This window comes from Mauremys mutica, chromosome 6, assembly GCF_020497125.1.
Source record: "Mauremys mutica isolate MM-2020 ecotype Southern chromosome 6, ASM2049712v1, whole genome shotgun sequence".
NCBI classification, from domain to species: Eukaryota; Metazoa; Chordata; order Testudines; family Geoemydidae; genus Mauremys; species Mauremys mutica.
The window spans coordinates 28,572,506-28,599,723 of record NC_059077.1 but is presented as its reverse complement, the minus strand read 5'-3'; the positions used below and the strand labels follow the sequence as shown (position 1 = coordinate 28,599,723).

Here is a 27,218-nt window from a genome sequence, read left to right as displayed (position 1 = left end):
CCCCACCTGTGACACAGTTAGCTGGCCTCCCCAGCTCTGGACTTTTTCCAATTCTAATATATCTTTTTTGAGATGGAGTGACCAGAACTGCACACGATATTCAAGATGTGGGCATATCATGGATTTATACTGTGGTATTATGATTCTTACTGTCTTATTATATATCCCTTTCCTAATGATTCCTAACATTGTTAGCTTTTTTGACTGCCGCTGCATACTGAGCAGATGTTTTGAGCCACAATGACTCCAAGGTCTCTTTCTTGAGTGCTAACAGCTAATTTAGACCCCATCATTCTGTATATATAGTTGGGATTATGTTTTCCAGTATGCATTACTTAGCACTTATCTGATTTTATCAGCCATTTTGACACCCAGTCACCCAGTTCTGTGATCACAATGGAACCTTCTGGCCTTTGAGTCTATGAATCTAAGAAAGGTCTTTGGAGTATTAAAAGATGCTGTATTGACATTAAATCCTGTGAAAAGGATTTTAGCCCAAAGATGAGTGGTTTTTTTCCCTGTGACTTTTCTGCAGCTGAAGCAATGCCTGAATGGAGTAAGGTGAGTGGTCAATTACTATGAAAAACTGATTCTAATATGTATAGCTCAGTCCTGCTGTGGCTGGATTAAGAGGAAGCAGGTTCTACCTGTTTGTCTCAAATGTATTCTGATAAATGCCGCAGGATTATTATTTTTCTTTTAACCAGTTCCTGGTTTGGTTTCATATCCATCTAATAAACTGGGACTCCGTAGTCACCAAGACTGTCTCCCGTGAGTGCATTTTCCCCAGAATTCTTGTACAGTCTGCAGTTATAGTGTATCTCACTCTGTGCTTATGCTGGATGATTTAGGGGCACTCTTTTGCAAAGAAGAAAAATTTCTGACCCATTCTTGAAACCATTCTCACAATAGGGTGACACAGTTATTATTTAAATATCACACTAAGCAGATACTGGGCAGCACATCAGTATCTATTTAAAAAGCATACGCAGTAGGCTATAGGTAGACATTTTCTAGGAAAAGACAAATGATACTAAAAAGAGAGGTTTCATCCAATCAGGTATTAAGGATAGAGATTCATCTTTTTTTTTTTTGTCCATTTGTTCTACATTCCCAATTTGCTGAAGGACTTCTTAGATTGCTTGCTTTACCACATAGTGTAAATTGCTTACACTAAAGGTTTCAGATGATCAAGTGCAAAAGCACAGAACATTTACAGAATCCTTATATGCAAGATCTGTTAATAAGCTGCTGGCTCGCACTTGATACCCACTGCTGCAAGATAAACAAGGAAGTATCTCAAAAGGGGGAGTGTTTTTGTACTGAAGGGAGAGAGTAGGTTATTTCCCTGGTGACATTTCCTCATTCTGAACAGCTCTGAACTTTCCCTGCCAAGAATTACTTTATTGATGTCGTTGAAGATACCAGTTTAGACAAGAAATCAAAGACTCCCTGTTGCTCAGTGACCTGCCTACATGAGAGACCACCTCTCTCCTGGGGTCTGATCTAAAGCCCAGATAAATTTAATGGGACTCATTCCATTCATTTTAATGGGTTTTCAGATCAGACTTCATCTCCTTTGATAAGCTGCCAAAGTTGTGGTCTGCAGACTGTTTTTAGTGCTCAGGTGGAGCAAGTTTAGTGCTCAGGTGGTTCTGGTCCCTTTCCAGTCAATGATGCACCAAATATCTGAGTAATTCCTGATATAAACCAGAGTGGACTGTAATTTATGTTAATATTCTACTAAAGTGTGAACTCTAGAGCTATTGAGGCATTATTAGCACTTCTAATGGTCTATTTTGCAGCCTCCCTGCCTCACTCCATGACCATCAGAGGATATATTCTTTCATGGCTGTATAGATCTGAGGTGTCTAGTACAGTGTTGTTTTACTTTTGTTTCCCTGAAAGTACCAATAAAAATCAATTTGCATAAAGCTTATTTACTGTCCTACACATTAACATCAAACCAATTTTGCATTTCACCTCTTGTCTGACATTCTTTGCTTAAGGTTGTAAAACATGTAAACTGGTAGTTGTGTAAACTTTTACAACTGGGGAGATACCTTATCATACTGAACATAAATAATGTGCAATTAATTATCAATACATTTATATATAAAGAGATGATAAAATTAATCCCAGTGCCAAGGTCCATCACAAAGCCCACTTAAGTTTTGAAGAGAAAAAATTTGTATTTACATGTTATGAGTAACATTTTAAAGTGGATAACTGTATCTAGGTACATGTAATTCTCTGGAAGAGACTGGTAATATATTTGGCTGGCCTCAGGCTATGTACTTGTTTAAAAAGAAAATGTGTTGTATATGTCTCTGAAAACAAAGGAAGCAGTGCTGTTTTTTGTTTAGCTTCAGGTAAATTGCTAGCAAATGTTAGGTCCTTTTGCATCCCTTCAGTCTCCCACTGTATCCTGAACATAAGTTCCCATCTTCTCACCAGCTGATATGATAGATTTGGATGAAATTATGGAGTAAAGAGTTGTTGAGAGACAGTAGTAAATTCATATTCTGATTTGTATGATGTGGATTTGCAACACTTCAGAGAGAGACTGGAAAGAAAATAATACAAAGAGATATGAATCTATTCCAAAACTCTGAGAGGCAGAAGAAATGATTGTGAAAAAGCCAGTCCTTTGTACCACATAGAGCCGTATAACCTGGGAAGGTGTGTGGCAAAATGAATGAATGAAAATCAGCTCGATGTTCATAAATACATTTTTTGGTAAGGGCTATGTGAGAAACATCACATTCCAATGAAGCAGCAACAGCAATCATATCGCATAATTCTATTCCTATTGAAGTCTATTACATTGGCTACAAATTAATAGGAAAGCATGGCCCAGTGCTCTGAGGTCCGGCCCTGGGAGCTGAGTTCTAATCCCTGCTCTTATACCAACTCCCTATGTAGTCTCCTGATCTTTCTGCTTCAGCTTCTCACTGTAAAATGTGGGTAATAATACTTACCTAGCTCTCAGTAGACCTCTGAGAAATAATTGATTAATGCTTGTAAAATGCTATATACACACACCAAAAACCTATGTTAAAAGAGCATTATTAAGATTTGAACATCAAGCACTCAAATGTTAGAAAGTGCCAGAATTAAAATTGGCTGTGCAACTTTAATTTAGCCTCTTGTGCATATGCATTATGATAGTCTTTAATTGCATGATCACATACTATTTTTTTCACAGGTCCCTTGCTTCATTCAGTGCACAGGATGGAGTTACACTGAAGATGAATCAAGGTTGTGAGGTAAAGTTGTCTGTTGAACCCCTCTTCATCTGTTGAAAAAGTTGGAAGGTGTGTCATGAAAGAGGCAGGGGATGGCAAAAAGAGAGAGGATGGTTTCAAGATTAAGGCTGTTAGCATATAAGCCTGTTTGTTAGCCTGAGATAGTATTTTGGGTTTGACTTTTAATACTCTTACATCCTTACTAATATGTATGAAGGACAAAGATGCTGTGTGTTGCATTTCCCACAACCAGATGGGGCTTTTAGTACAATGGGTCAGATAAGGGATGGAGCTAAAAGTGTTACAGGGCATGGTGGGAGTGTAACAGAGTGAATATCCTGGCCTATGCAGACAATCTGGTCCTGATCACTTACAACCCCAAGAGTCTCCAACAAATGTTTGACATCACCAGCCAGGCTGCCAACTGGATGGGACTCCACTTCAGTGCCAGGAAGTGTGCATCCCTGCATATCGATGGCAGTAGAAGGGATTTGGTTTAGGCAACACCATTTCAGATCCAGAGTGAAGCCATGATCTTCGAGGACGGACAAGCATGCCAACATCTCAGCACGCTGATGGGTTTCCGTGTCCAGCAGACACCTGAGGATACCATCGCAGAGATCCTACGAGATGTGGCAAGGATCGACTCCTCCCTACTGACACCGTGGCAGAAGATCAGTGCCTTGAACACCTTCCTGATCCCCCATATCTCATTTGTTCTGAGGGGATGTGCCATGGCGTAGGTACCTCTGAACAAGGCAGACCACACCATTGGGCAGCTGGTGAAGAAGTGGATGTTTCTTCCCCAGAGGGCCAGCAATAAATTGGTGTACATCTTGCACAGGCAGTGCGGTGCCATTGTCCCTCGTATGGGTGATCTCTGCAACATTGCAGTGATCGCTCACGCCTTCCGATGTGCCCAGATGCCATGGTGAGGAACATCACAGAAAGTGCTCTGTGGGATGCCATGAAGAACTGAATCACCAGGACCTCCTCCAACCAAGATGTAGCCACCTACCTGAGCGGCTCGCTGGAAGGCGAATTTGGAAGAGACAGGGGAGACTTTGCTTCGCTCTGAACTCGTGCCTGCAACACTATGCGACGACTGGAGAAGTGTATCAGCTGCCACTGGACATGGTGTGAGGAATGCCAAGAGCTGGGAGTCCTGGTGCCACAGGTGAAGAACACGGAGCACACCATCATCATTCGAAGAGCTAGAACCATGCTGGAGAGGACCCTGAAGGATGTCATCCACTGCCAATACGTGGAAAACCTGAAATGGCAGCCAGACCAGGGCAAGGCATTTGAGGTGACGTTCAAGTGGGGCACCAGCAACAACTTCATCCCCAGGGGCAGCTTCACCTGATTTGCTGACTTGAGGTTCATCCACTGGGCCCAGCTCAACTGCATCCCACTGAACAGAGCCGTCCGCCATGGGAATCGGGACGAGCGATGCAGGAAGTGCGGCTACATCACGTCCTGTGTTGCTGCAAGCCCCGTTCGAGAACTTGACACAATGCCATCCAGGATCGCCTGGCCAGAGCCATCCCACCACCCGTGGGGAAGGTTGCCGTAAACTCCGCCATCCCTGGAACTAACAGTCAACTGCGACCAGACATCGTCATCACCAGCAAGGACCGGAAGACGGTCATCATGGTGGACATCACAGTGCCTTTCGAAATAGGACGCTAGCCTTTCATGAAGCCTGAGCTCAAAAGCTGGAGAAATATGACCCTCTGGCCAACACCCTGAGAGCTAGGGACTACGAGGTCCAAACTCGTGTGCTGATCATCAGCGCATGGGACCGCGGTAACGAGCGAGCGAATGTGGAGTTGGTCAATGCTGTGTTCGGCTGATGCGGCAACTCGTGGTGTCGGACACCGTCAGGTGGTCAAGGGACATCTACATAGAACACATCACTGGACATCGGCAATAGCAGGAGGAATGAGCTGGAGTGCCTATGAGAAGCGCAATCTGGAAAGTAACTCACATACTTTCCTGATAGACTGTGTTGTGTTTTTTTTTTTTTAATCTAAATGGACAACCTACCTAATTCTCAATTACTGAGGGACAGTCTCCACTCATTGATATATTTTGCTTTCCACAACCAAATCTCTGTACAATTTTCATGAGTAATGTACCCGAGTATTCAGATTCTAATATCTAAACTGTACTGTTAAATCCATTCGCCTAAATGTGGGTTATTGCTGATTATGTGCTCTATGTATTATGACTTTTAAAAACAAACTTTGTATTTGTGGATAATCTAAGCAATATGCTCAGATGTACAGACACTTTTCTCAACCTATCTATGTAATTTTTTTAACATTAATTATAATAAAAATTTTAAATATGAGCGCACACTTGACTACCTCAACTCCTTATCTCAAAGCAAGGTCAGGCAGCCAGTTGGGAGGGGCAAAGAGGGTTTGGGGGTGGGGGAGAGGTAAAACACTAAGACCAGAGAAATACCTACCCTGACCAAAGCACAACCTCACTCCTTACCCCTCTCCTGGGATACAAAAGGGGTGGGATGAAGACCTCAACTCCTGATCCTCCAGAACAGAACATGACCATAAGTTATAACAGGTGTGACTAGGGGTGTGCATTGCAGGTATGTTTGGACCTGCTAAGAAGAAGGAGTGGGAGAGGGAATGAGAGTGGGAAGGAGAATGGTAATGGGAGAATGAGGGACTGGGAATAGGGGAATAAGGAACAGGGACACAGGCAAGGCTCTGCAGTGTCAGAGCTGGGAAGGGGGGATACAAGGTAAATGCTCTGCAGCATCAGAGATAGAAACAGAACACTGGGAAAAGGGAGCTCCATCGGTGTGCGGAGCTAGGGGTTAGAAGAAGAAGAGGTTCTATTAGTGTATAGAACTGTAGTTGGAGGGGAGGAGGAGAAAACACTATTGGTGTGTAGAGATAAGCCTGACTAGTGTGAAGGACTTTGGAATATGTTGTTGGGGTTTTTAGTTCAAGGCAAACCACATTGCCTGTGCTTAGGACTTCTGGTCTTCTGCTTTCCGTCTGCATGACAAGAACCAGGGAAGGGGGTGAAGGGAAAGCCCTCTAACAAAGGCAGTTGAATGCTGCCCAGGAGAATTAGATGCTATCCCTGCTTCTACCACAGACTTCCTGTTTGAGGCTAGGCAAGTCACTTAAACCATGTTTTTCACAGATCTACTGGTTTTGTGTTTCTCATTTTCTGGGTGCCCAAATTCATACACTGGAGTCTGATTTGCAGAAGGGCTGAGCACACTCCATGCCTAATGAAGTCAATGGGAGCTGTGCTTTGAACATATGTAGTGCTATATAATGCTAAGGCCTCTGAAAAACCAGGTCCTTGTCATCTCAAATGGGGGACCCAAAGTTAGTGGATATTTTTTTACTGTAATCTTCTTGTGCCTCAACTCCCATCATCCTCACTTCACAAAGGTGTTGTGAAGATAGATTATTTGTGAAGCACTCAGATATTATAGTGTTGAACACCCTAGAAAAGCCCATGAAGAAATGAATGATTCTTAGAGCAGAGTCTGAAACATGTGCTCTAAATAGGGCACGGAGGCCACATATTGAACAATGAGGAGAAAACAAAATATTGAACAGCTGATTGTTAAATGAGCACCATCCATTCCATGCCCTTTTGAGTGCTTGATGTCGCAACTTAGTAATGTTCTTTCAACATAGGTTTGTTTGTTTAATTTCCTATCTTCTCATCCAGTCTTCTTTCTTTCATTCTTTCTTTCATTCTTTCTAGTTTAGAGAAGTAGTCCAGATTACTGAAACAAAACCCACATTCATGCAGGCAGGGCTTTTTACATTCTTTGTTTAAAAGAATGTGTCAGGTATAGTAGCAAGAAGAATTTGCCTTAAATCATAGGAAAGTTTGTAGCTATTGAATTTTATTCCATTTTCATAGTCCATTTTTTGACTATGTAATATAAGCTACAGTATTCTTGGTTCTGCCTGTGAATAATGAGGACTTGTATCCAGGCACTGGGTTCTTTCCAAGGCCAGCTGTATGGCTCTGGAGTCTATTGACAAGATTATTCTTACTGGATATCACCAAGGTCTCCTGCTGCTGCCCCACAAATCCTTTGTCTTTCAGGTAACAGCACACCCCACCATCTCATTTTTAATTTGTGATTGTACTACAGATAGTCGGAGCTGGGAAACAATATTACTGGGATCTAATCTCAACTGTAGGTTTTCCAGATTCTAGAAGCAGAGACACAAAGCCTTTTTTTCTCATCTAGTTTCCATCAGCCATTTTGTGTAACCCTGGAGAGTTTTCTTTGCTTGGACTGAGAAGCTATTTCAATCTCCAGTTTTCATTTTGCTTCACTTTTTTATGCAGTGAGTGAAGCTGCTGTTCCAAATCTGCTTGGTGGTAGCTCAGCCTGAGTTGCTTTTAAATGTCAAATTGGAAATGTGCCCATTTTTAGCTAACACCAGTATTTCTCTTTTTGCTTCACATGAATAGCCACAGGTCCCAGTTTGCAGGTGCTTATATATTCCTTATAAACATTGAGAAAATCCTTGAAATGAAACATGGTTAGAGTTCTGGGAGCTGGTGAGGCTGCCAGCATGTCTGAGGAACTGAAATTTAATCAAAGTCCAGATATCAACTCCTTACGGACTTTGAATTGAATAGATACCAGAGAGGCAGGTTGTATCATTTTGTGCTTGTGTTTGAGTAGATATGCAATGAAAATCTTCTATGAACAGGATATTTCTTTATCCTCCATTCTTGAGTCTCTGCTCTCCTACCCCACACGCTCTTAGCCTCCTCCAGGCCTTCCTTCCCCCCACCATTGTTCTCTGTACTCTACACATCCCTTTTTTCCTATCCCTTGCCTTTCCAGCATTCTGTGGCCCCACCTGTTTTTCCCTCTCTACCTTCCTCCTGGCTCAATCCCCAATTGCTTTTACCTTGATCACTTCCAAACCCTCTCTTGGCCTCTGTTGGGTACTTCTGCCACCTTAGTTCTGGTCTCTGTCAGTGTCCAAACAGTATGCTTTGCCCATTAGGATCCTGCTCCTGCAGGGCATCTACCCAGAACTACACTCCTGAAACATCTGAGCAGAGTGGAGCGCTGAGCAGGGGAACTCTCCCTGTTGTCATGCATTGCTGGTGATGCTCCTCCAGTCAGCTCTCTACTTCGCCAGGTGCTGTAGGCATTGGTGGTGAGGCAGCACTGCTCAAAGGGATTGCAGGAGGTGTCTTGCTGCGTGGGAACACAATAAGCAGCCCTTCCATGTTCAGGGATAACAACTGTAGGACTGTCCGGAAAATGTAGGACACAGCTGTAACCTATATACCTCTGTCTGCTCATTGCTTTTAAGTAATTTTAAGAACATAAATGAAGAGAGCAGTCAGCTGATAGCTCTAATAGGACAGTAAAGTAGTGACATTATAGTGACTGGCAATGGGATCTGGGACCTTTCTTCTCATAGTCACTGGTTCAAATCCTACCTAATTTAGCAGTGACCAAAAACTGTCATTTGACAGCTGTTCATGGCCTCATTAAAATGAGCTGGCAGTTTCAGTTCTGTACCTAGTACATAAGTGTCCACATCCTGTTTGGCACTAATTAGCATCCTTGTTGGAAGCCTGAGACCACAGATAGTTCAGTTCCACAGCTAATAATTCTCACTCTCTTGCGGTTCCAAGTTAAGGCACATTGCCCATGGCAACGTGGGGAAGTCTGTGCTGCTTTTCCCTGTGCCACACCTTTTGCTCAAAAGAGAAAAGGCTTCAGACCCAAAGAGCTGTGAATCTGGCCCCTCTCACCAGCACTCCATTTACACACACACACAATATTAAAAGTTTCAAAAAAGACTTGATGTAGAGTTTAAATGTTTGCTTTTCATTCCCCCCATTCCCCACTCCTATGACAATTGTTATGAATACCAGGTTAGAATCCAATGGCTGGATCTTTTTTTGTCTGCAATTCAGTGATTTCTTCTTAGCCTTGTATGGAGCACAAGCCAACATGCCAACAGATTATTTACATCCCCTTAATCAAAATTTAACTAAAGCATTTCCAGCCTAGGCTTGGCACAGTCAATTATTGTTAAATATTCCAGCAAGAATGCCCTGATGTAGGCAGTGGCCTACCTTTTTGATTCCCTTATGGTACCGTCTGTTTAGCAAGCCTACTAACATGTCTTGATCACTCACTTTGCTATAAGCTAATGCCACATGTTGGGAAAAAGGTGAATACATTGAAAACTGATCATCTTGACTAGCTGGGATCTTGCAGAACAAACTGTATGTATGTAGACAGGCCATCGATGTACATAGCAGTTTACAAAGCACATTAAACAAGCTAAAACACATAGCCCCTGACCTGAAGAGCTTACAATCTAAATTGACTAGAGACACATACAGAACTTAACTCAGAAAGGAGTGGTGGAAGGAGAGAAGGGTTCTGTGACAGAGTATATCTCTGTATTCCCACCCTACACACTATTGTAATAATCTTTGTACATAGTATGCCTTGTAAGGTATCATTTGAAAACTCATAATTTGCTGGTCTGTATTGTCCCCGTAAAATATGTGTGGCAGCATTGTGAAATTATAAGATTCCCCTATGGTGTTGTTAACACACGTTCCAAACCCCACAGCTTTGCCCAAACAGAAGTTGGCAGACAGGTCTGTCCTAAACAAAGGAATGTATGCTTGCCTTTGTTTTCTGCTTAAATGCAAATTGAGTCAGCAAGCAGGAAGGGACAAGAAAGGAGTTCAAACAGGTGAAAAAAACAGCAGTGGAACATCCTTCCACATAGACTCTGTCTCTTGGGTCTCAGCTAGAAATTTTTTCAAGAGGGGGACTGAATCTATAAAAAAAGGAGGGACAAACACCCCAAGGAACCCCTCTTTCTTTTCCTGACCCATTGCATTCACTCCACCTGAAGAGACAAAGGAAGCATTGATTGGACTCTGGGGGAAGGGTCCTAAAGAGTTTGTTCAGTAAGACTTCTGAAAGGATGTGGTGAGAAAACTTAGCTTTGAATCTACTAGAGTTAAATTAGGCACCAGTAAGCATTTTATCTTTATTTTTTGTAACCATTTCTGACTTTTGTGCCTCATTACTTGTATTCACTTAAAATCTCTTTGTAATTAATAACGTTGTTTTATTGTTTTATCTAATGCAGTGTGTTGAAGTTGAAGTGTCTGGGTAACTCTGTTTGGGGTAACAAGTTGTGCGCATATTATTCCTTTAAAGGGATAACATACTCAGTATACTTCTACTGGCCAGAAGAGAGCTGGGCAGTACAGGACCTACGTTTCTGGAGGAAAATCTATGAGGAAAACGGGGTGTTTGTTGGGGTCACCCTGCAGCATAACTAAGGCTGGTAAGAGCCAAGGTATGGCTGGCTGGCTGTAGCACACACACAGATGTAGCTGGGAGTGACTTACACGCTGGAGTCAGTTTGTGAGACCAAGGGTGACACAGCTACTCATTAACCTGGATTATACCCTGGTATGTCAAAGGGTCACAGTCATTTAACCTCCTCACCAACACAAAAACAAAATATGCATGGCCAAGAAGCTGCTTGAAGAGTTCACCTGCTGCCTAACAAGCATAAATGCATTTTAATTGTGTTTTTCTTTTATAGTTACTAAGTGCTTGTTTTAGTTCAGTGTAATTTAATTTCTTTTCATTTTCAACTGTTCAGTCTTGAATAATGTTCACATTTGAAAACTAATGTAACTGCTCAAAAGGTAGTAATTATTATTCTTTCTTTTTTTTAGAGCTTCATTTCATTGTTTCACATTTTTCTGAGTTATAAGAGCTCAGTTAAGTAACTTGGTTTTTTAAATTAGGCATCCGAATCTATCTAAAGGCTAAGCCTATTGGAGACCATAACTCTTACTCTCTTTTTTGTTGTTGTTTTTACGGTGGTTACTATTCTAATAAACTAGTGCTTTAAAATATTTGACCAGTCAGTTGACCAGTTATTTTTGAATCAATCAAATGTCCAACACTATGCCCGATTAGCACAGTTCTGGGAAAAGGTGGTGTTGGTTCACATGTTCTCCTGTGATAGTTGGTGGTTAGACTGTGACAGTTATGAATGTGCAATAACACATTCTGATATTGTTTCTCAGTTCTGATTTTGTTTTTACATTTCTCAGTGACATAAGAATGGGTTGTGTTGGTTTAAAATCTACTATTAGTATCCACCTATAAATAGTTTTGTTACTTAAAATTGCTAGCATAAGCTCTTTAATATAGTAGCACTAAAGGGGGGTAGAGAGAGAGCTCAGTGGTTTGAGCATTGGCCTGCTAAACCCAGGGTTGTGAGTTCAATCCTTGAAGGGGCTATTTAGGGATCTGGGGCAAAATTCTGTCAGGAACAGTGCTTGGTCCTGCTGTGAAGGCAGGGGACTGGACTCAATGACCTTTCAAGGTCCCTTCCAGCTCTATGAGACAGGTATATCTCCATATTAAAGGATAAAAAAAGTATTGTGTTTGAACCAACCCTGTCTCCCTTCCTTCATGTTGCTGTTGAAGCAAGTAAACATTTTGTTTGCTTTGGCTCCCAGAAATACAGAAAAATGGCTTTGCAAACTCTGCAAGAACATGATACTGTGAAACTTGAGCAAAATCATAGTAACACTTTTGAAGCAGTTGGTTTTATTCTGCATGCAGTAGTTATGTCTGCTAGCAGAAATAAAATGTATCCCTGCAGAAAAGTAAAACCAGTTAATTGTATTCCTGAAAACACAGTGGAGATGCACATATATCTGAGTAATGAGCAGAAAACACTGTTGATTTCATGTTATATGGAACTGTGTGGTGCAGAACGTGGTCCTCCATTGTCTTTCTTCCATTGCAACCCCCTGTGCAGGGATCTGTTTCCACTCCCACTGATCTCAGACTTTTGCTATTGATTTCAACAGGAGCTGGGGCAGATCCTTAACATTAACGTTAAAGATGGGCCTGAACTACAAAGTTCAGATCCTGATCCAAGATGGGTGACTCTATGTAAGGACATGGCTGTTTAGTTATTCTGTGAGCTAGAGAGCACCCAAGGGGCCTGTCTATGTCCAGCAGCTGGCATACAGAACCTCCTTTAAATCTGTTACAACCAAGTTCCTAACCTGGGGACTATTGCTGTAACATTTACTTTATCAGGTTTCTTTTTCTTATTCAGTCATTTGTTTCTCTGTGTGTATGGTGAAGAACAGCTAAAATTTATACAAAACTGCTGCAAGTCCTTATCTTGGTACAGATGCAGATTGGCAAAGGTTTCTAGATGTTGTAAGTCCCTTTCTGGCTTTACTATTGCACAAACAGTATTACAGGGCAGGTGCTCGCTGCGTGACTTGCTGAGTTACACGTAAGTAACTTCCTTCATGCCAATAGTAAATGAACATGCTCTATTGTATCTCTCTTCTTAAGAAACATACACAAATTTCCACATAGGTTTTGTGTGCTTCTGGTGTCTCAGACATGTTCTGGAAGATTAATGACCCAAGAGTGATGATAAGCAGGGTTAGGGGATTATGACGAACAAATCCATAGCACCAGACCTACTTGATTACATTTTTATTAGTACTGAATTGCAAAATTAGTGTTGGAAAGGAACGTAGTAGATATACTACAAAGTCTCTACACTGTAGGAAAGCATGATTCCATGCTTCTGGAAATTTTACTAGAAATGTAATGGCTGTGTCCATACTCACTGTTATAGGCTGGCAGGACTCAGATTTGAAGGTCAGAAGGGACCATTATGATCATCTAGTCCAGTGGTTCTCAACCAGGGGTATGTGTACCCATGGGGGTACACAGAGGTCTTCCAGGGGGTACATCAACTCATCTACATATTTGTCTAGTTTTACAACAGGCTTCATAGAAAGCACTAGTGAAGTCAGTACAAACTAAAATTTCATACAGACAATTCATTTTATACTGCTCTAAATGCTGAAATGTAAGTACAATATTTATATCCAAATCAATTTATTTTATACTTATATGGTGAACATGAGAAAAGAAGCAATTTGTCAGTAACAGTGTGCTGTGACACTTTTGTATTTTTATGTCTGATTTTGTAAGCAAATAGTTTTTAAGTGACATGAAACTTTGGGGGTACACAAGACAATCAGACTCATGGAAGGGGTACAGTAGTCTGAAAAGCCACTGCTTGACCTCCTGCATTACACAGGCCATAGAAATGCACCAAGTGATTCCTGCATCAAATTCATAATTTCTGGTTGAGCTAGAGTACAACTTTTAGTATTTATAGACGTAAAATATGGAGAAGGTCCCACTAGATCAGTGGGACTTCAGCACATGCTTAAGTGCCTTGCTCAATAGGGATTGCCTACTAAATCAGCACCTGGAACTGGGCAGGAAGTGGATTTCCCATTTTATAAGAAATTCTCTGAATTTGACTGTTCTTTGTTCTGAAACAAAACAATAACAATTTTTTAAATGTCCGGAAAAATGATTTTTTCTAAAGGAAAAAAAAATCAGATCAAACTGTTTTGATTAAAAAATCAAAGTATTTTTCCAATTTTGACATTTTACATTTTTTCATAATATAAAATGTCATCTCAAAATAAAAATTCAAATGTGTTCTCTTTTCAAAATGAAATGTCATCAAAACTGATCTGTTTCCATGAAATGTTTTGCTTTCAGTGAATTGGCAGTTTCTGACAAGAGTAACGTTCTTTTGGGAAACTTCCAACCAGCTCTTGTGACCTCAAATTAAAAGACTGAAGGAAGAAGTAAACCTGGAGCCACTGCAGTGCAAAGGGTAGGGGAGTGTAGGAGGGAGAGAGAAGTCTGTGGGAACACAGAGGGGAGAAGAGATGCTGGGAAGCAGATGCCAGCACTGTGGTGAGAGGGAGAGCCTAAGAAGCTGGAAGTGTTTATTGTAACAAGGGTGTAGAGGCACAGGGAGGTGAGAAGGGTGGTATTACAAGACCGGAGAGAGACTAGCAAGTAGGTACATTTTAGCAGAGGAGAGGCACTAACAGGTAGGTGGGAAAGACTTCCTCTTCAGTTTTTTCACAGATTGCCTGTTTTTGTTGACCAGTGATGGGCACCATATAAGAATCTTATTAAATTTAGCGACAAAGATTCCTGCGGCACCTTATAGACTAACAGATGTATTGGAGCATAAGCTTTTGTGAGTGAATACCCACTTCGTCAGATGCATGTAGTTGCATCTGACGAAGTGGGTATTCACCCACGAAAGCTTATGCTCCAATACGTCTGTTAGTCTATTAAGGTGCCACCGGACCCTTTGTCACTTTTACAGATCCAGACTAACACAGCTACCCCTCTGATTATTAAATGTAGTTGTTCTTGTTCAATTTAAGTTTCAAGAAAGACCTGAAAGGGAGGGGTAAGTAGGCAACTTCTAATTGCAAGAGGGAAAGGAAAGGTTTTTCTTGAGCAGGTGCAGCACTGCTCTCCTTCTTGTGCAGTAATATCATTCTGCACGAGTGGTGATTAAGCATGAACTGTTTCAAATTATTTGTCTGAACGTTTTGTGCACCAGAAATGGTAGAAAGTTAGATCAGGAGACATTTTCTGTAGGCAAATACTTCCTCTATGTGCAAGCATCAGGGAAGGGCCTTCTTTCATGCAACCCACAGAAATATGGAAAGCAACTGGTCTCCCAGTTTAGCTTGAAGCGATTCACCAAAAAACAAACAAACCCCCCCACTTTTTGTTCAGATTGGATGTTCTATTGCTGCCATAAAATATTCTCCTCTTCCACCCCTAGTTCTCCCACCAAATGGAAATTCTATATTTGATTCAGAAATAAGAGTGCAGGGAATGTGAACAGAGTGATGTCAGAAGTATAATTTCACCCGGGATGCTCTGGTTCTATGGTGGCAGAGAAGACGTGCTCCTACAGTGTAACTTTGGTCTCCAGTTACTGCTGTTATTAACAGTTCAGAAAGGCAGTAAGAGGTAGGGTGAAATGGGGCAGTCCAATTCTGCCCTCACTTATGGCCATGCAACCTCTTGGAAGTCAATGTGTTACCCGGGGTTCTTTCAACCCAAAGCTCTTGGTAACTTTTACTCTGTGCGAGGTGGTGTCAAGAAATAAATCGGGAGGAGAAGGCCATCCGACCGATAGATGGCTGGCACAAACAGGACAACACAAGAGTGTTTTCACTTAAAGCTAAACTTTACTTAGTCTCAAGCACTTACACACATCTGCAACAGGCTAGTAAAACACCCCCAGCCCTCACTAATTACCCAAACTGAGTGTGGCTCTCAAGTGGCATAGCGACAACCCGTCTGCCAGTGGGGAACACAAGATGCATCCAGAGGGAGAGACCCGTCCAACTACCTCAAACTTTTCCCCCTTATTTATACATTAAGTAATACAATGACATGTCACTTAGCCCTGGTCTACACTACAAGGTTAGGTTGAATTTAGCTGCATTAGGTCGATTTTATAAGCAACGCGGCTACACAACCAATCCCATTCCATCGACCTAAAGGGCTCTTAAAATCGACTGCTGTACTCCTCCCCGGTGAGGGGAGTAGCACTAAGATCGACCTTCTTGGGTCAAATTTGGAGTAGTGTAGATGCAGCGTTGTACAATTCGATGGTATTGGCCTCCGGGAGCTATCCCAGAGTGCTCCAATGTGACCACTCTGGACAGCACTTTCAATTCCGATGCACTAGCCAGGTACACAGGAAAAGCCCTGGGAACTTTTGAATTTCATTTCCTGTTTGGTCAGTGTGACGAGCTGAGCAGCACAGGTGACCATGCAGTCCCAGAATCACAAACAAGCTCCAGCATGGAGCAAATGGGAGATGCTGGATCTGATTGCTGTATGGGGAGAAGATTTGTGCAGGCAGAACTCTGATCAAAAAGAAGAAATGCTAATATATATGCCAAAATCGCACAGAGTATGGTAGAGGGAGGCTACAACAGGGACATACAGCAGTGCTGCATGAAAGTTAAGGAGCTCAGGCAAGCCTACCACAAGACAAAGGAGGCTAATGGTCGCTCCGGGTCAGAGCCCCATACACGTCGCTTCTATGATCAGCTGCATGGCATTCTAAGGGGGAACCCTACCAGTACCCCACCACTGTCCATGGACACCTGCCAGGGGGGAGTCTCACGCAACACGGAGGAGGATTTTATGGATGAAGAAGAGGAGGAGGAAGAGGAGGAGAATGTGCAGCAGGAAGCAGAGAATCCATTCTCCCTGGCAGCCAGGACCTTTTCATCACCCTGGAGCCAATAGCCTCCCAAGGTGGGTTCCCGGACCCTGAAGGCGAAGAAGGCACCTCTGGTGAGTGCACATTTGTAACTACACTACAGGGGTTAAAAGCAATTGTGTTTAATGTTTGATTTGCCCTGAAGAATTGGGATGTGTTTACGGCCAGTACAGATACTGGAAAAGTCTGTTAATGTGTCTGGGGATGGAGTGGGAATCCTCCAGGGACATCTCCATGAAGCTCTCCTGGAGGTACTCTGAGAGCCTTTGCAGAAGATTTTTGGGGAGGGCTGCCTTATTTTGTCCTCTACAGTAGGACACTTTACCATGCCAAGCCAGTAGCAAGTAGTCTGGAATCATTGCAGTACAAAGCATGGCGGTGAATGGTCCAGGGTTATGTTCGCATTCATGCAACATTCAGTCTTTACCTTTCTGTCTCAGCCTCAGGAGAGTGATATCATTCATGGTCATCTGGTTGAAATAGGGGAATTTTTGTAAGGGACCAGTAAAAGGACCCAGTTCATGCTGGGCTGTTTGCACTTGGCTAAAAGGGATGATCCTGGAGAATAGCCACATGGTGAGGGGAGGGGTGTGCTGCATATCCAACCCAAAACTACAGCCCCCTCCTTTTAAATGGCAAACCCAGCATTGCTTGCTATAGGAAAGGAGGGTGCTGCAGTTTGAAACCATTCCCAGATGTTACGAAGGTGGAAGAAGCCAACCCTGTGTACCCTTTGGCTTACCATGGCTGCCTGGAAACCGAATTCTGTTGCCCAGCCGTATGTGATGTGTCACCATACCGGCAGGCGCTCAATATAAAAGGCAAAATGCGACGTTGTACCTAAAGCACATGTGCTGTCTGGTGTGAATTGTGAAAGAGTCTCCCTTTTGTTCTCAGAAATGTATCTTAAATTTTACTCTCCCTTTTTATCCCCCCTGCAGGTGCAAATGTTTCTATGCTGCCAGTATCATCTCCGTCCCTGAGGTTATCGGAGATTAGAAGGTGGAAAAATGCACTCGCGATGACATGTTTTCTGAGCTCATGCAGTCCTCCCGCACTGATAGGGCACAGCTGAATGCATGGAGGCATTCAGTGGCAGAGGCCAGGAAAGCATTCAGTGAGCACGATCAGAACACTCAGAAGGAGATTCTGAAGCTAATGTGGGAGCAAACGGACATGCTCAGGCATCTGGTGGAGCTGCAGGAAAGGCAACAAGAGCAGAGACTGCTGCTGCATCCATTGTATAATTGCCTGCCCTCCTTGCCAAGTTCCATATCCTCCTCACCCAGACGTCCAAGAACATTGGAGGGGGATGCTCTTGGCACCCAGCCACTCCACTCCAGAGGATGGCCCAAGCAACACAAGGCTGTTATTCAAACAGCTTTAATTTTTAGTGTGGCTACAATAAGCCATGTGGTCTTGTCTTTCCCTCCTCCCTCACCCCACCCAGGCTACCTTGTCAGTGATCTCAGTTTTTTAAAAATAAATAAAGAATGCATGGATTCAAAACAATAGGGACTTTATTTCCTTTGCCAACTGTGGTCGAAGGGGAGAGAGGGATTGGCTTACAGGGAAATAAATTCAACAAAGGGGGCAATTTTGCATCAAGGAGAAACACACATAACTGTCACACCTGTAGCCTGGCCAGTCATGAAACTGGTTTTCAAAGCCTCTTTGATGCACAGCGCGCCTAGCTGTGCTCTTCTAATCGCCCTGGTGTCTGGCTGTTCAAAATTGGCCACCAGGTGATTTGCCTCAACCTCCCACCCCGCCATAAACGTCTCCACCTTACTCTCACAGATATTATGGAGCACACAGCAAGCAGCAATAACAATGGGAATATTGGTTGTGCTGAGGTCTAACCTAGTCAGCAAACAGTGCCAGTGAACTTTTAAATGTCCAAATGCACATTCTACCACCATTCTGCACTTGCTCAGCCTATAGTTGAACTGCTCCTTACTACTGTCCAGGCTGCCTGTGTATGGCTTCATGAGCCATGGCATTAAGGGGTAGGCTGGGTCCCCAAGGATAACTATTGGCATTTCAATATCCCCAGTGGTAACTTTTTGGTCTGGGAAGTAAATCGTTTCTTGCAGCTGTTCAAACAGCCCAGAGTTCCTAAAGATGTGAGCGTCATGCACCTTTCCCAGCCATCCCACATTGATGTCAGTGAAATGTCCCTTGTGATCCACCAGTTTTCGCAACACCATTCAGAAGTACCACTTGCAGTTTATGTACTGGTTGGCAAGGTGGTCCGGTGCCAAGATAGGGATATGGGTTCCATCTGTCGCCCCACCACAGTTAGGAACCCCCATTGCAGCAAAGTCATCCACCATGACCTGCACATTTCCCAGAGTCACTAGCCTTGCTAGCAGAAGGTTACTGATTGCCTTGGCTACTTGGATCACAGCAGCCCCACAGTAGATTTGCCCACTCTGAATTGATTCCCAACTGACCGCTAGCAGACAGGTATTGCAAGCTTCCATAGGGCTATCACCACTCGCTTCTCAACTGTCAGGGCAGGTCTCATCTTGGTATTCCTGCCCTTCAGGGCAGGGAAAAGCAACTCTCACAGTTCCATGAAAGTGGCCTTACACATGTGAAAGTTTTGCAGCCACTGGGAATCATCCCATACCTGCAACACTATGCGATCAGGGCCGCTCCAGGCACCAGCTGAGCAAGCAGGTGCTTGGGGCGGCACGTTGGGCTCTTCGGCAGTGGATCCCTCGGCCCCTCTCGGAGGGAAGGACCTGCCGCCGAAGAAGAAAGTGGTGCAGTGGAACTGCCGCCGATCGCGATCACAGCTTTTTGTTTGTTTGTTTTTGTTTGTTTGTTTTTTGCTGCTTGGGGCAGCAAAAACCCTGGAGCCGGCCCTGTATATGGTCCCACCACTCTGTGCTTGTTTGCTGGGCCCAGAATCGGCGTTCGACTGTATCAACTAGCCCCACTGCCGCCATGATGCCCCAATTGCCACATCCCGTGCTTTCAGGAACGTTTGTGTCCATGTCCTCCTCACAATTGTCCTTGTGCTGGCATCTCCTAGCCAGGTTCTGCACATATTGCAGGATAATGCGTGAGGTGTTTACAATGCTCGCAACAGCAGCAGTGAGCTGAGCAGGCTCCATGCTTGCTGTACTAAGGCATCTGCACAGGTAACCCAGGCGCGAAACGATTGTCTGACGTTGCTTTCAAGGAGGGAGGGAGAGAGGAAGGGGAGACTGATGACATGTACCCAAAACCACCCGTGACAATGTTTTTGCCCCATCAGGCATTGGCAGCTTAACCCAGAATTCCAATGAGCAGCAGGGACCGTGGGATAGCTACCCACAGTGCACCACTACGTGAGTCGATGCTAGCCACAGTATTGAGGACACACTCTGCCAACCTACTGCACTTAGTGGGGACATACACGATCGACTTCTATAACATCGACCTAATTTCATAGTGTAGACATACCCTTAAAGAAACCTTGTTAAGCAAGCAGTTTCAATGGTCAAGCAGGAGGTTTCCTTCTGATTATTGATTAACCAGGTGTGGGGGTTTTTTCCCAGAGTTTGCAGCCTTCAGGCCCCTAAAATGCATGTATCAGCAACTTCAACACAATTCTTATCAGGAAGGACGCTGGGTCAAGCTGCCCTTTCTGTGGCACCCAAAACCTCCTCCCCTCCTATCTTGGTTAAGCTAAACCGGCTGCATGGCCACTTTACGGCCTGCTGACTTGACCGCTTTTAGCAATAAGCGATAGTGGTTTCAGGCACTTTACTGGTTTGCCAAAATCTCCCCGTACAAATGGGCCAAATTCAGCACGGGCGCAACTCCACTGACTTCTTTGGAGTTGTGCCTGTTTGTGTCACAGCTGAATTTGGCTCATTTACTTTAATGGAGTTGCATGTTTGTTACTGACAACAGAATTTGGCCCTCATATGTGAATTGTATAAAGCAATGATCAATTCTGATTCTTTGGTTCTTCTTAACCAACAGTTATTTAGCACCTTTAATGCCAAAGCACTGGCAGCTGCCAAGTCCAACACAGAGATAGAGAAGTAATAACACAGAAGTGGGTTTGATCCTGCAAGATTCTGAATACTTTGGCCTGATCCAGTAAAGTATTTAAGCCTATGCTTGACGTTAAGTACGTGAGTAGTCCTATTAAAGTCAATAAAACTTTGAGCATGTGTTGAAGTGTTTTGCTAGATTGGGCCAGATAGCTTAGTACCTTGCAGGTTCAAGCCCACTTGCAGCATCTGTGAAGGGTGGAGCTTTAAAGTTAGTTTCTTTTACTGCAGTCCTGGAGGTAGGATCACCTTTGTTTCCTGTAATTTACAACCTGGTCTGTTACAGTAAGTGCTGCAGCAGTTGGAAGGAATGGATTTGAAGCTAGTCACTCTCTTTGCTGCTTTTGCATTTGTGGTTGTCCAAACATCTGAGGGTAAGTCATCCTGTACATTATCTATTTGCTACATTTAGAATAGGTTTATCTTAAAAAAAAAAAAAAAAAAACCAAAACAAAACATAAGGCAGAGCATCTCTGTGTGGAATTGGAGCTGTTTTATATCCATAGCATTGTGAGTAATTGGAGATTATCGCTTTTGGTTTTAATTTCCATACAGAAAACTGGGAGAACTTTAAGCAGGACATCCTGACTCCACTGACATCAGTGGCAAAACTCCCCTTGACTTCATTGGGGGTAGGATTTCACTCTGTTTTAGCTAATTACTATTTGTAAAATCAAGGGCAGTTGCATATTTAGACTGGGAAATTTTTTGTAAAATGGTTTAAACAGGAAATGCCAGGTTTTTAGAAAGGATCAGTACAACAAGGTATTTGTGACAATAAATGCTACCATTTTAACTGCACTTCAGAGCAACTGGGACAATTCATCTGATTGAAGTTACTCACATGCAGGAGGGTCTCTAGGACACTTTACTTGCAGACTTAACCAGGACTTTCTAAAGTCATGTACACTGTGTGTGATAGGTGCCATGTTTAAGTAGGATTTTATAGCTAAAATGTAGAAAAACTGATTTTCATGGTCTCACATTTTAACTGTAGCAAATTGCACAATAGATTAAATCTCCCATTTTGCACCATGCTTACTGACAGCTATGCTAGGTGCATACATGAGTTGGGTCCACATACTTTGAATTTTCTAGCCCATAGAGTCAATATTTTATTGTTTTCCTTGTAATTTTATATTACAAAATAATCTTGTTAAACTCTGTGATGTTAAAATATTTATCAAATTCAGGAGGCGATCCAAGAGCCTGATCCTGTGCAATATGGAGTGTTTTCAACCCCCATTGACTTCAGCGAGAGTAGAGTTTTAAACAGCAGTACATCAAACCACACTGCAGAACTTTTAGTGCATGGTAGCAGGCTCAGACAGCCAGTTAGTGCCCAGCAAGCTAGGGCATTGCAGATTTATACCCCGGCTTGCTGTGCACTAACTGTGTATAGACAAGCCCTCAGCACCTTGCAGGATCATGTCACAAATGGGTAAAATGTGCCTTAAAATTCTACCCTGCCAAAATGGCCTCTGCACCTGTTGGATGGTACAGGCTTGTGTGAGCTGTAATCTGGATGTACTTGCCGGGAATGCATGTGCTTCCATGCTAGGGTGTTCAAATAAGGGCATAAAGGGAGTTTTCTTAAATTTATTCTTTTATTCTGTATGCCAGATGGATCAGTATGTATGAGACAAATAATTAGGTGACTAAGGCAAACACACTCTGCATTTAACAACAAATCAGTAATTAAAGGCAAATTTCCTTAAAGTCTAGCAAACATACTAGCCCATTTTGGAACTAGAGAATACAGTAGGAGTTTTATAGGCTTTGAGCCAAATTGTGCCTCCGCTACACCCCATTTACTTCAGTGTGGCACAGATGTAAGAATAAGACCTGGCTCTTAATATTCAATTTTATGTGGGTTTCTTTCCTTTGTGGTTTTCCGTATATTTGACCTCTGTTCAGTGGAATACACGAGAGCCCTCTGGTGGCCAACATAATACCTGTGCAGTCTCATGAATCAAGGCAGCCTAATGGATAAGGAATCTCCAAAGTATTTCAAAGGTAGTGGATTCAGATTTGGTTTACTGCATTTCAGGTTGGAGAAGTGCTGGCTATGTCTTTTGGGTATTCTGGGGTGCGACTTAGGACACTGGTTGTACTGCCCCGGCCAAAGGAAGAGACATTTGGGGAACTATTACTTGCTAAGGATTAGCAAATGCATGATAAATGGTAAAGGGTTGGAACAATGATTAATTTTCAATTAAGATACAAAAAAGAAAAAAGTTTTAAAAAACTTGTAGAAAATAAGAACCACCTCTCCACCCCCTCAAATGTGCTGAAAATAAGGAAGGGTTAAAAATAAGTGGCAAGGGCTTCCACCAAACTGCCAGTCATAAAGCGAGAGTGAGTGAGTTAAGCAACTAAAGTTAAGCAAATGGTAATAAACATGAATGGGCAAGGGAGGAGAATTATATTTCAAAGTAGAAATTACTTACGTGATCCTGTATGTTTTTAAATAAGGACCAGATCCTGCAAACACTTAATCAACTGAGTTAATTGTAATGATGCAAGTAGATCATGCAAACACCTGCTTGTACCAAACCGAGTGCTTACTGCGGGTTACAGTCTCATTGTCCCATAGTCAATCATACTCAGTAGTAAGTGTTTGCAGGATCAGATTGTAACCTCTGCAGGGCAGGGATGAGTCTCATATGTGTTTGCAAGAACTTTTGCACATTTGGGGCACTGCAAAAATTAAATCACTTTTCTAAAGCAAAAATTTTAAAGTGACCTCTGAACTCAAACTTATCACGTGGAAATGCTTGCCTGGGAAAAGAGTAGCTCAATCACATAAAGAAGTGGGATCTGCAAAAAGAGGTAGATTAGAGGTTATGTGTTTAAAGATAAAATTGGGGGGTTGGGTTCCCACTCCTGGGCTTTACTGGGGTCAGGCAGGGAGATCTGCCAGGGTCCAACCAGAGGGTTGGGGGAGATGTGGGTTTTTCCCTCTTCCTTTGCTTTCATATTTTGACCTCCTGCTTAGTTTCCTCCTTGCTTTTCTCTTCCCGTCCCTAACCCTCACCCCTTCATTTGTGCCTCTCTTCCTCCTCCTTCATCACATGGCCCACCCAGAAATGTGGCTTCTTGACAGCAGTTGGAGGGTGGCCAGAGCTGGGAAGCTATTGCTTCTTCCTTTGTTCTTATCCCCTGGAAAATGTGCAGAATTCCAGTTGGAAATTCCAGTAAGACTTCAGAACAAGAAATCCTCCCTAAGTGGCTTTCAGCTCCCGTCAGAGATGGGTGAAAACTGACCACAGGTATTGACTGGCACAGCATCTCAGTGGGTTTTGCTGTCATGGGAAAGACCAGGAAATACTGCTTTGGAACTGGATGGTGCAAAATCCCTGGGATTTTCCAGAAAATTTTGGGATGTAGATGTGGTTGAAGGGCTCCTTGCTCCTCCCTGGGTCTGTCATCGTAAATTAGGAGCTCTGGATGGTGGGGAACTGCATTGAATTTCTTGGATAGCCGTCTGGTGGATTCTTCTGCATAATTGTATGATTCAGCTCTTTATAAATAAAGGGAACAAAGCCTCTAACAAACAGTTGATGTCTCCTTGGTGAAAGTCCCCAGGCAAGAGGAAGGATCAACATGGATAATATAATCTGTAGAAATAATGACACCAACAGGGCGATGTCCGTCCCTCGTGACAGAGAGGAAGCAAGAAGCTGGGGATTTGCCACTGCAGCTGCTAATCCCACACAGCCCCTAGCTCTAGCTTGCTGGTTGAGGAATACAGCTTGTGACTGTGTTACCACACTGAGTCTAAATCCTGGCTGGATGAAGCAGTAATGAAATGGATTGCTGTCTGTGCTGCTGACAGTGACAGAGGCAGGCAAAACATGGGAGGAGGAGGCGGAGGGAGGAATGCCTGTAGGAATGAAAAAGGCCAGGCCAAACTTCAGTTTTCTTTTCTTTTAGCAACTGGATTAGACTGAACCAAAAATCAAACTTAAGGGCAAGTCTTCCTGGGTGCACGAAGAAGAGGGCACAAGTCTCTCTGCTAGTTCAGACACTGCACTATATTGCTTTTTCCCCTGAAAAAGATCCCGTGTGCTTCTTATAAGCATAACATTTTTGGTGGAGAATTGCGAAAAGGGGAAGACGTGCACTGTGATTGTTGAAAATACTGCTAAATACTACTAAAAGGTATCCCATACGTATAAAGTGATCGATCATTCCGGTGTGCACACCCCTGGTTGTAGAGGTGCCAGGCAATAGGGGGAGAATTTAGAGTCCTCGCTCCGACCCGTCTGTCAGGGAAAACTATACAGATATACACTGTTTGTACAAACTGTCTAGCTATACACACCCCTGGTCATAGAGGTGCTGGGCCATAAGGGGGAGGATTAGAGTCCTTGCTCCTACCCGTCTGTCGGGGAAAAATTGCATAGGTGAATATATTCTCGGTCGTAGCAGGCTTTGGTCAACTACCAATTTAGCAAGGAGGGTCCCCTCCTAGTCCCTTTTCCTAAACCTTTTCCTAAACCACACTCCTATATCCTTCAGAGTGATGTCTTACAGAAAGCTACTCCTTATGTGCTTGTTCCGGGTCTTTACAAAACACACACATTCTACACCCACTAAAAGCTCTGCTTGGCAGAGCAGGAGGGGGGATCCTGACTAGACTGAGCAGGGGAATCAAAAGGAAGCTCCAAGCCCAATCAGAGACGGTGGCTGGCGGAAAGAAGTCAACCAACACAGCCCAGGAAGGAGGGCTGTGCAACCTCTAAACTGGAAGGGTGAATTATGAGCCAGGAAGGCCAGAATTTAAAGCCACAGTTCCAAGGAGGACTGTGGGACACTAAACCTTGTGGGTGAGCAAAAAGAGACCTTGGCGAGAGCTGAATGATACTGAATAAATGGGACCCCAGGAGAGGGGAAGGGAGGTACATTTCCCAAGTCCAAGCAGGCCATAATGGGGATGTTTTACATGTCCTCTCTGGGTTCCCTGATCTCCACTTACTCCCCTGAACACTTTGCAGTACCCCTTCTCCCTTCAATCTCCCCATGGGAAATACTGGGGAGGGGGGCATACAGGCTTATCCCAGTACTGCACCCCCTCAGTCTCATAACACAAGGATATATCATCTTGGGGACAAAATACATGCTTCTCCTTCCCATCAACAAGCCTCTTCTGGCTCTTTAGGTGGTTTGTCAGCCAGGGAAGCTGTCTGCAGAGAGATAAGGAGAGTAGCTGCAGAAGGTGGCTTCAGAGCTGAGAGCCAAGCTTCATTCCTGGGGCTTCAAGCCCTCAAAACAGTTGTACTAGCAGTAGCAGCTTCAAAGACTGAAAGTATTGATCCTGATTTGCCTCTGCAAGATCAGTTTTAAAATCAGACCCAAACACACAGTCATTAGCGATTGCTGTCACACTGTGATCACAACAGTCAGAGCCTGCCCTGAGGTAGGCACTGACTGTTGTGACCACAGTGTGACAGCAATCGCTATCTACAGCAGGATGGACATCCAAACTGGTGGTATGGTCTATAATTAGATTTCACCTACCCAGTAACAAAAGTGAACTCCTGGACAGCTGTGGAGTCAGTCCTCAGGCTCTTGCCACCCTGGCACATAGCATTTTCAAAGTGTGACAGGCCCATTAACCAATCCTTTGTATTGTGATGTTCCTTGATGGCCCATCTGATTTTGATATTCCTTCTCTATGGGCAGGGGGATGATTCCTGTGCCTGGGTTCACAAGTTCAGAGCAAATATTTTCAAAGTTAAAAAGCAAAACTTACATATTTCCTTGTAGTATAGAATACAGACATAACAAGTGAGATTAGCGCATGCAGCAATTTACAAGCATTTCATAGAATTTAAACACTAAATACATTCTTATAAGACTAATACCTATTTTGAACAAAACTAACAAATAGGTGAACTAATTCCAGCTATGAATTTGTCAGTTCTTAGCTAACACCTATAGCCTTGGTTTACCAGCATCACAGTTGCTTTCAGAGTTCTCCCTCCAGAAGTGTAAGCTATTTATTAAATCTCGGTATTTAAATACAAATCCACAGGGATAGTTGGAAGAAATGCTATACCTGAAGGAGTGGTGGTGGAGGTGGTGATAAGACCCAGGAGGAAGAAATACTGACTGATCTTAAAGACTGCAATCTTTCACTAAACAAGATGGGTTTGACAAGATGGGCAACACAATGTCCCATTCATTTCAACGTTGAAGACTTTTTTTTCCCCTTTGATTCTTTCAGCTACTTTATTTCTGGTATCCTTTAACTGTTGCACGGAAGTATCGCACCATGTACCCAGAAGACTTCTAAGAAAAGTTCTAAAATTTGAAATCCAGAAAGATGATGGAGTGTGCAACATACCAGCTGTGATGTAAGTGGAGTTCTGTATGATCATATATTAAAGAGACATTGTCAAAAGTTAAAAATTATTGGGCCTGGTTTTCTACCGAGTTATTCCAATTTTATACCAGTATCACTCCATTGATGTCTTTGGCATAAAACTGATGTAACAGTGGAGAAACAGACCCTGTATATTTTAAAAACTTTCCTTTCCTGCATTACACCTTCAATTGTTAAAACTGAATTAATTGTTTAAAATCTAATTTATATTTCACCATTAATGTTTTGTTGCTTTTGCACTTCACTCAGCATGGAAAATGAGCATAAACTTAGCAAATCAGATTTTCTTCTTTTTTATAGTCATTCCTAC

General features: G+C 43.0%; 1 protein-coding gene across 1 annotated transcript in view; it reads left to right on the top strand.

Annotated features, from left to right (window-relative positions):
• Nucleotides 1–26,873, top strand: part of TMEM267 (transmembrane protein 267) — a 54,368-nt gene extending 27,495 nt beyond the window's left edge. The window contains exons 3-4 of the mRNA XM_045021192.1: nucleotides 3,209–3,269; nucleotides 26,750–26,873. The gene's annotated coding sequence lies outside the window, so the exon portion shown is untranslated. The remainder of the gene's footprint in view (nucleotides 1–3,208; nucleotides 3,270–26,749) is intronic.
• Nucleotides 26,874–27,218: the final 345 nt, after the last annotated feature.